Here is a 9363-nt window from a genome sequence, read left to right as displayed (position 1 = left end):
TGCGAGGAACTGACTGCGGCCCCTGTTCCTCATCCCCCCTGTACAGGGGCAGAGGAAAGGGAGAAACCAGGGGTGACCTTGAGCCTAGGAAGAAGGGAGGGGTTGGGGGAAGGTGTTTTTAAGATTTGATTTTACTTCTCACTGCCCTACTCCGATTTCATTGGTAATAAATTAAAGTTTTCCCATGTTGAGTCTGTTTTGCCCATGACAGTAGTTGGTCAGTGATCTCTCCCTGTCTTTATCCTGACCTACAAGCATTTTGTGCTATTTTCTCTCCCTTGTCCAGCTGAGGAGGGGAGTGATAGAATGGCTTTTGGTGTGTACCTGCTGTCCAGCCAGGATCATCCTACCACGTTGTTAATGAAAAACAAGGTCTAGTGACAGTAGCCCTTCCTCACTATTTCCAGTCCTGAGTTTTATAAGGAGATTGTGGGAGTGGTTTATGAGTAGATTAAATATTGTTTTTCCTTTGATACTGTCAGGCATTTTGTTTTGCCTGGAGCCAGCTCCACTGAATTCAGAGCTTCTGCCCCATGGCCATGGCTCTCCATGCGGCTCTGCACACCCAACACACCTTGTGCCCCACTCCTCTCCCCATTATATGTGGGGTGAACCTGCAGCATCCCCCAGCCCACCTGGCTCTGACAGCAGTGCCCGGTGTGGGCCACAGTCATGCTGGAGTGAGGCAGGGTGTCAGCACCAGCCCTGGATTCAGGCATGAAACCCCTGCAAATCATGGCTGTGGGTACTGAGGCTCTCTGGCTCCTAGCAACCTTGGGAAGAGGCAGTAATGCCCACCAGATTTCCTCCTCATGGTCCTGTTTATCTGGTCATCATATGCTTGAGGGCATCTTTGTGGGATCTCACAGGGCAACAGAGTTTTATCCTCTGCTGTTCCTTTTTCATTTGGAGATTACAATGAAACACCAAGGATTTTTTTTCATCTGAAAGATGTAGCATTTATGTTTTGTCACTGAAACAGTCATTATCAATGCCTATTTGGGTCTCTTTCTGCTAGTCTGTTGGGTGTCAAACCAGCTTGCTTTGTAACAGCTTCTGCATTGCTATCTTGCTGCTTTGAATAGCAGGGTTTATTTGCTTTGCATTTTTCAATAATGAGGTAGCTGAAAGTCACCCTCAGTACAGTCCTTAAAAGTAACTAATCTTTTGATACCTTAGGGCTTTGAATCAAGGGGTTTAAATAAACATTTTCTCTATAAAGTTACTGTTTTTCATCACCCTGCACTCTATGGACTGAAAATCAGTGGGGTACATTTGGGAATTGTAGAGAACAAGGGATAGGCAAAGAATTATGTGTTCTGTTCTTTTGGGAAATGCATGAAATTATGGAAATTAAGTGGTACTCTTCTCAATAAAACCTTTAGTATTATCGTTGTTTTCATGCAATTTTGTTCTTAAATATCTCCTGGGCACTAATTGAAAAGGAAACAGAATTTTATTTTTCAGGATGCAGTGAAATCTCAAACAGCAATTAAAACACAGAATGGTTTGGCAGTCTTTAATAATGTAATTGGTTCCGTGGACAGGAAGAGTTCACAAACTGCTTTGCATTTCTTTCACATTTGGTCTTAATTTTAAGAGACCATTACTGCTTGCAGTCATTTAAGAGCCCTAGATTCAGCAGAATCTCAGGAGAAAGGGAGTACAACAGTGCAACTCTAATAGCATCAGATGTGTATTTATCTCAAGCTTTTTAGTTAGCTTTCCAAATTTGTTATATTAAGAGTACTACTACAAGCTGTGTTCTTTGAACTTCTTAATATATATATTTTTGAGAGAAGTTACTTGGTGCAAAACTGAGTTTTCTAAGAAAGCACATATTAATTTAACATAATAGTTCCTTTTTCTGTGTGTGTGAATTCAAAACATTCCTGTGGTCTGGAGTAAAACAGAAAGAACATGGCCATATTTTGATGCCCAAAGCCCTCATTTTGTTAAAGAAGGTTTTCATGATGTTTTTTTCTTCTGAAAACCATTGGTATAATCCTGTAGACTTTCAACTGCTCACTCACTCCAGTGAAGTCACACAAACAAAGAGAAATGAAAAAACACCTCCAATTCAATTCAATAGCTATGAGAAATAAGATGTTTCTAAACTTCTTTAGCCTCTATAGCTACAGAATAAACTGAATGATACTATTTTGATTTTGTTACTTCATCAGAAGGAAAAAAAAATAGTTTTCATCCAGATGTTTTCATCCCAGACTGGTGTGGAAGATCACAGTACTGCATTTCTCCAAGGAAGGATGGCTTTTCCTATATTCTTTCTTGGACTTAATGAACCCTGTGAATGTGCGTAGTGAAGGGGAGAGACAGAAGGGTGCTGAAATGTTCTGCTTCCTTTATATGTTGGGGTCTCAGTTTTAGGGTGAAATTAAACACAGGATTCATGGTGTGGCCTCACCACACATGGTGTAGAGGCTTGAGGAGAAGCATTATGAGGAGTGGCTGAGGTCACATGGCCTGTTCAGCCCGGAAAAGAGGAGACTGAGGGGAGACCTCATTGCAGTTACAACTTCCTCGTGAAGGGAAGAGGAGGAGCAGGCACTGATCTCTTCTCTGTGGTGACCAGTGACAGGACCCAGGGGAACGGCCTGAAGCTGTGTCAGGGGAGGTTTAGGTTGGATATTAGAAAATGGTTCTTCCCCCAGAGGGTGGTTGGGCACTGGAACAGGCTCCCCAGGGAAGTGGTCACAGCACCAGCCTGACAGAGTTCAGGAAGTGTTTGGACAATGCTCTCAGGCACTTGGTGTGACTCTTGGGGATGGTCCTGTGCAGGGCCAGGAGCTGGACTTGATTATATTTTTGGGTCCCTTCCAACTCAGCATATTCTGTGATTCTGTGATTATTGCTCATTTGTATTGCCCATTATTTAGTGGGCAATTTAGAAGATCCACAGTGACTCTTCTGAGCAACTGATAAAGGGAGATGATGTGTATCTTGGGATGTCAGGCTTACGGAGAGTCCCTCATTCTCTTCAGGACTGGAAAGGGGCTGTTACACACCTTATGTGCTCTTTCAGTTGGTGGCTATGAAGTCTATAGTCTTTAAAAGAGGTAGCTTTTCCTCATCTTCCAGGGGTGATGGTCTTGATGTTGATTTGGGCATTTTGAAGTCTGAAATGTGAAGTTTCTATTCATAGGACAGAAATCAATCACTTTCCATCACTCTTGTACTGATCAATGGTTCATGTTGGATGTGTTGAAGACAGATTACCCTCAGGCTTGCTGGGTGCTTCAGGAGTCCCTGGCATCACTTTTCCTAACTCTCGGATCCTCTGCAGTCTGTGACAGGCATGCCTAGGCTTGATCTGCTTTTTGAGATTCTCCCAAAGAACTCTCGCAAATAAAGGCCCTTCAAAGGCTCATCTTCAAATGGCTACTGACTGTGAGGAGGATTTGCACAGAGATGAGGCCCCTGAGCATCTTAATTTTCCTTTTCCTGAGGTGTAGGCATACTAGCACAACTTCCGAGTGGTTTATCACAACAGTGTTTTAGCCTGAGCTGGGGGGTCTGCCAAATGACATGTCAATATAGTAGCATATAGATATACATATATAGGCTGTCAAATTCTGTACTTTTAAAAATCACAGCCATGCTAGTCTCTCCAAAGAAACAACAGTCCATGCTTTGTTTTCTCCCTGTAGCTTTTGACAACTTACTCTGAACTCTGGGTCTTCATGTGTCTCTAATTTTTGACTCTGTCTATCTAAAGCTCGTGGTCATGCATTTTTGGATGACAGTGACCTTCCATAAATCCTAACTATTTGGAAAGCTTAAGGTAAAGACAGTTTTCTTGCAGCTTTTGTTCTGAAACATTTGCAGGGCTGTACAGCAGATGGTGCTCTGTTTCCCTTTCTTCTGCAGGCTGTTGTCATCAGCTAAACTTTTCAAACCAAGGCTGGAGGTTATTAATAATGTTTTCTGCACTGGCTGAGCAATTGGAGCCACATATTTTCAGAGACGGTTTACTTAGCCATGTGCTGGTTTTGTTTTAAGGAGCAAGAGAGCATAAAGTCTGTATGTGGGTTAATTTACAACAGTAATCTATCTTTCCAGTGCAGTTAGAGCAGAGAAGTGACTCACATTTATTAAGGTATTCTTTTCATGTTTGCAAAACCAGTACTTGTTTTAAATGGGTAATTCTTCACTAAAATGAATGAATCACAAAGGAAAATACAGGTTGAGTTTAAACAATGAATCTCTAAATCCAGCAAAGAGTTTCACAGCTTAATTAACCAAAATGTTTATCCAGGTACCTGAAGTTGGGTGAAATAAAAATGTGTTCTCTGTTCTTATGCTGAATAGTTGAATTCCTGCCCTAGCTCTTTCAGCAGAGTAAATGTTGCTTTCTGACACTCAGCACAGTTGGCCCAGGCTTTCAGGGGCTTGTTTCACAAGTGATAGCTCTTAGATGACCAGAAGTGGTGTGGAAAGTCAAATCCTTTTTGAGGATTTGGTGAGATACAGCACCATAATCTTTGAAATATTGCAGGCTGCAGTAATACCATAGTAATCTTCAACAGCATTAACAGCTTAAACAGACAAGCCTATATAAATTGGTTTAAAATCAATCAGGTAGAGAACTTCACTAGTTCAAATTAATAACTCTATAGGCTGTACTGTGAATTATCAGATTTTGCAAATTAGGAAGTAAAAGCATGATGCAAGGCTCATGAAAATCAAAGTAAATACTTTCATTAGCATTACTGTGCCTATATTATCCCCTTACCTGGATTTCCGTAACAAAGACACCAAGAATACTGAAACACAATAGGTAACTTGCTCATATGGACAGTTTTGCTCTATTTGCTATCATTTTATGATATTACCTATTTCACTCTGTGACAATGTACTCGATAAAAAATGTATTGCTCTTTATGTGGTATTAGAGCTGAGAACACCACTCGTTCACCTGAGCCAATGGTAGATGCTGTATAAACACAAACTGAAAGGACAGTGCCTGCCTGACCTTACTGCCCAGCATTTTGCCACTGGGAGGCTGTCTTGTGAACAGTCTATCGACTGAGGAAATTTTTCTCTGAAGTTCTGTGATTCTATATGTACTATTTCAGATAGGGATCGCTAAATTTTTAATTCAATCAGAAAGAAAAGCCTTATAAATTTATTAATGATTTTCTTCATTCAGAATCTTGAAGTCAATCTACCTATGAAAAGATAAAGCAAAATTCTATTTCTGTTAGTTGATATCCTCATTAGTAGAGTGTATATCTCTTAAATAAATCCAAAGTGTCTTTTTCCCATAGAAGATTTTTTTTTGTAAAAAGAAACAATTTTTTTTTTTAGCTGTGAGGAAGGGTGTTATGAAGATCATCAATGAGAAAGGGATCAAAATCTGTATTTGTCTTTTCAAGACTATAAAAAAATTGCTGAATTTGTTTTTCTGTCTTGGGCAACATTTCCCCAAGCTATTACCTAAGAAACCTGCCTTCAGATTGATGGAAGGTGAACTGTTAAATGTGTTGCATCATATGGTTTATCCCTGAATTAGAGATACAAGGAACAAGACATACAGAACAAAAATAAAGAGATAAATTTCTTCTCCATTTTAACATGGTTTCATGTAGACCTATAATTATGAGGTGATGTGTTACACCAGTGTATAATTTCCACACTCTGGGGAGCCAGAACAGCTGACTCACACCACTCAGGTTAAGGTAAGATCTGGATTTGCAACAGATGGAACATGGGGAAGGAAAGATGGCCTTTCAGAGTGCAGGAGGTGGCAGAAATTAATCAGGCATTGATCTCACTGCATAGGGTTTAAGAATGTGACTGAAGTGGCCTGGATTCTCCCTAATGCTCAGCCTTCATTGAAACCAGCTGAAATACAGTAAAAGTTACATATCTCATATACAAGCTGTACCACGGCCCTCAAAGAAAGTACTAAATGGATAGATTGCCTCTGTCACCCACAAAGGAAATTTTGTGGATGTAGAGAAGGGAAATCTGATTCTCTTTGAGGCCCCTTGAATTCAATGCCAATATGTTTTAATCCAGCAGAAAATGCTGATAACTCTATTTCTCCTTCCCCAGTTGATGAAAATTAACTTTCAACATTCACAGCTGATCAAATTACAAGCTAAAATTATGTGCAAGCATGAAAAAGATGACGCCTTATTCCATAAATACATACTTGGCTGTAACTTTCAAATTATGTTAACAGAGTTCACACAGTATTAGTCAAATCCCTGTCATTAAGAAATGGTATTTCATAAGAAAGCTGATAATAGGATACGAAGATCCTAAAATGATTAGATGATGACTTGTTAATGGGAATTCCTTTTTGTCATAACCAGTGATTTTCAGTTTCCTCTTACAAAGATGATCTCTCTGATGGGAGATGGTAGTATAATAAAAATCTGGAAACTGTGTAAAGAAAATAAACTAGAGATTAAATAATAGATTCAATGATTTTGTAGAACCAGGATGATTCAATTTTAAAGACATTGTTGGGGAAAATAAGGTAATTCTCAGGCAGAGCCTGTGCCACTGCACACTGCCTATCTGTTAAAGCCCCTCTCCTACTCTTTTCTCCTGTGGGCATGCAGTATCTCTCTTTCAAAGCATCACTAAAATCCAAACAAGGCTCTGTACAGGAAGCTTTCTGCCCCCTCTGGAGCAAGAGGTCTGGCTGGCAGTCTGACCACACTTCAGGCAATGGCAAAGGTCTCAGAGAAAGTTCTCTTACAATTGATGAGAAAACTATTGAAGTATTAAGACATTTTCCAGGGATTAAAAGACCATTTTTCACCAAGTCAAATTATTTGAGCTGACCAATATATCAGCATACCTCTCTCATCAACATTTTAATTTTAGCTTTGTAAGTGTAGGTCAGAATTTCTGGGTCTTGCCTTTCTTTGTTTTGGGTATACTACATTAACTAAATATCAAAAGGTCAGGTTTCATGGACAATTTTCATGTATATTGTGCACTGGTAGCACAACTAATGTTTGTGAGGGCAAAAGAAATGTACCTTCAGATTGCCATAGGAATGTCCCATTGCAGCACCTACTTGGGCTCAAGCTATGGGTTAAGGAAGGGCTTTTTCTTTATAGCCTGCACACACAAATAGTGTTGGTACATCTGTCTTCCTCAATGGAAGTTACCCACACCCCTTTCATTAATTGGCTTTAAGGTAGGAGAAGGAATGTCATCTAAATGATTTTAGCTCCTGGGTGAAAACCTATATGATTTTTGAAAGAAAAACACTGTAGTCACTGAATGTCAAAGCTGTGATTAAAAAGCAAAAAGCTGACACGCTGACATGGATACCACTGTAATAGGGTATGTCTCAGTGGGAACCCACTGCCACCATCAGCTTTTTACGGTTTTTGTGTTGCTAATATGAAACGAAATGCACCACTAGGAATACTGTTGCATATCAGACTATCTTATTTCATAAATTATTACTATATTACCCTTTAAATGTCCCAGTGAGTATAGCAGCATCAAAATATGATGTAAAAACAATAAAACCAAGCAAACAGCTATTACTGAACAGTTAGATATGTACAGCAGTTTTTAAATTGCTTTCTCTTTGTTTTTATCCTGAAAAAATTAACAGTTTGCAACAGTTAGGGTCATTCAACCACCTCTCTGATACCCTTGTTTCTGAATTGGAACAGGGTAGCTAATTACTACTGGGAATGTGTTGTGACAGGCTTTAAGAGTGGGTAAACTGGAGAATGACTTTTGATATTCAAATTTCCTCTCATTTCCATATTCTGCTGCTGGCACTTACAAAGGAAGATATATGATGTGTCTCATCATGCACTTGGAAGGGCTGAGAACTCACACATCTTCTCCCTTCTCAGCCCTCCATCTACAAGCCAGTTGGAGCAAACTATATGCAGGAAAGATGAAAAAAAAGTGTATATGAAAAGTCATATTTTCTCATTTTCAGGAAATCATGGAGGATGGTTATTCAGGAGCTGTAATCTCAGTGGGAAAAAAGTTCATCAGTCAGTGCTTGTGTCCTTAGCCTGACTGAGTCTGTGGCCTCATAAAACCTACCTATTCTGTTTCATGGGAAACTCTGCAATTTAAAACAAATTCCTATTCTGAGCAAATACATCAAAATTAATTATATTAAAATAAAAATTCTGGATAATTTATTGTTGAACTGTTTCTTCCATAATTTTCCTTAATGCTGGGTTAATAAGTAATTTTAAATATTTGTAAAGAAGATAATTAAAAAAAAATTCTCCTTCAAAAAATTGAGTATGTTCTGTTGTTCCTTATCAGAAAGTATGTTCAAGGGAAATTAGAGTCAGGTATTGTTGAAATAATAAATTACACCATTTACCAATCAGCATTTTCCAATGGAGAAATACTATATCATAAGATCTGTGAGTATATCATTCATTCAGAATAATTTCAATAAAAACAGGAAGGTTGAGATTTATATGATTTGTCTGAAGGTGAGAAGTTCTATTTAAAACTGTGTCAAAGCTCATTTGGGAGATACTGTCTGATCTTTACAGATAGGCTAAAATATAAATAATGTCCTGGCAAACAGTATTAATAATGTCTTTGACAGAGATATCATTAATAATCATAGTTTATATGGCTACAACTCCAAAATAAAAGGTTATCATGATGCAATAAACCAAAGAAGTAAACTCAACTAGTTTATGACTTCATTAAAGTGGTGAGCTGTAATCGCTACCTTGCAATCAGCAAATGCAAATGCTCTATTTGTAGTGCTGTCAGTTTTATTTAATGTGTAACTTTCTCTTCAGAGAAGGGAAGCTTATCCTATTTTTCTTGGATTTCAATGCACTGAAAGTTTATTCTTTGGAAATATACCAATAACACAGAAATGGAATTGGGATTATGAAGTATCTGATGCCCTTTTTGTACATTTATGATGTGCTTCAAGCAATAGCATGGCTCGTAAAATACAAAAGGGCTAAAAAGAATGTAGTTATCATGACAGTATATGTGTCCAGATTGCAAGCCAGAGAACTGTCACTGATAGTTGGGATATAATTGACTGCAGTGTATGATAAGCACATTATTGATTGATTAATGTGACCTAGTTGTATTTGAAATGTCAAAAGGAAAATTGAGTTGTCATTTTATATCATGTTCTTTTTTGAGTACCAGATAAATACTGTAATTAATGACTTTTCACGAAGGTTATCTAAAAAATTTAGGGAATATTAAACATCACATTATTCACAGTCACTGTAGGTGAATTTACTATTGATGAATATTGATAAATCTTTGGTTATATGAAACAGGCAGCAAAAGAAGTTCATATACTTTAAAACTGCTTTTTAATAAGACATCTCTTCTGATTACATTTTAAAAATC

The sequence above is a fragment of the Corvus cornix genome, chromosome 1A (assembly GCF_000738735.6).
Source record: "Corvus cornix cornix isolate S_Up_H32 chromosome 1A, ASM73873v5, whole genome shotgun sequence".
NCBI classification, from domain to species: Eukaryota; Metazoa; Chordata; class Aves; order Passeriformes; family Corvidae; genus Corvus; species Corvus cornix.
Note: the sequence above shows the minus strand (reverse complement) of the source record.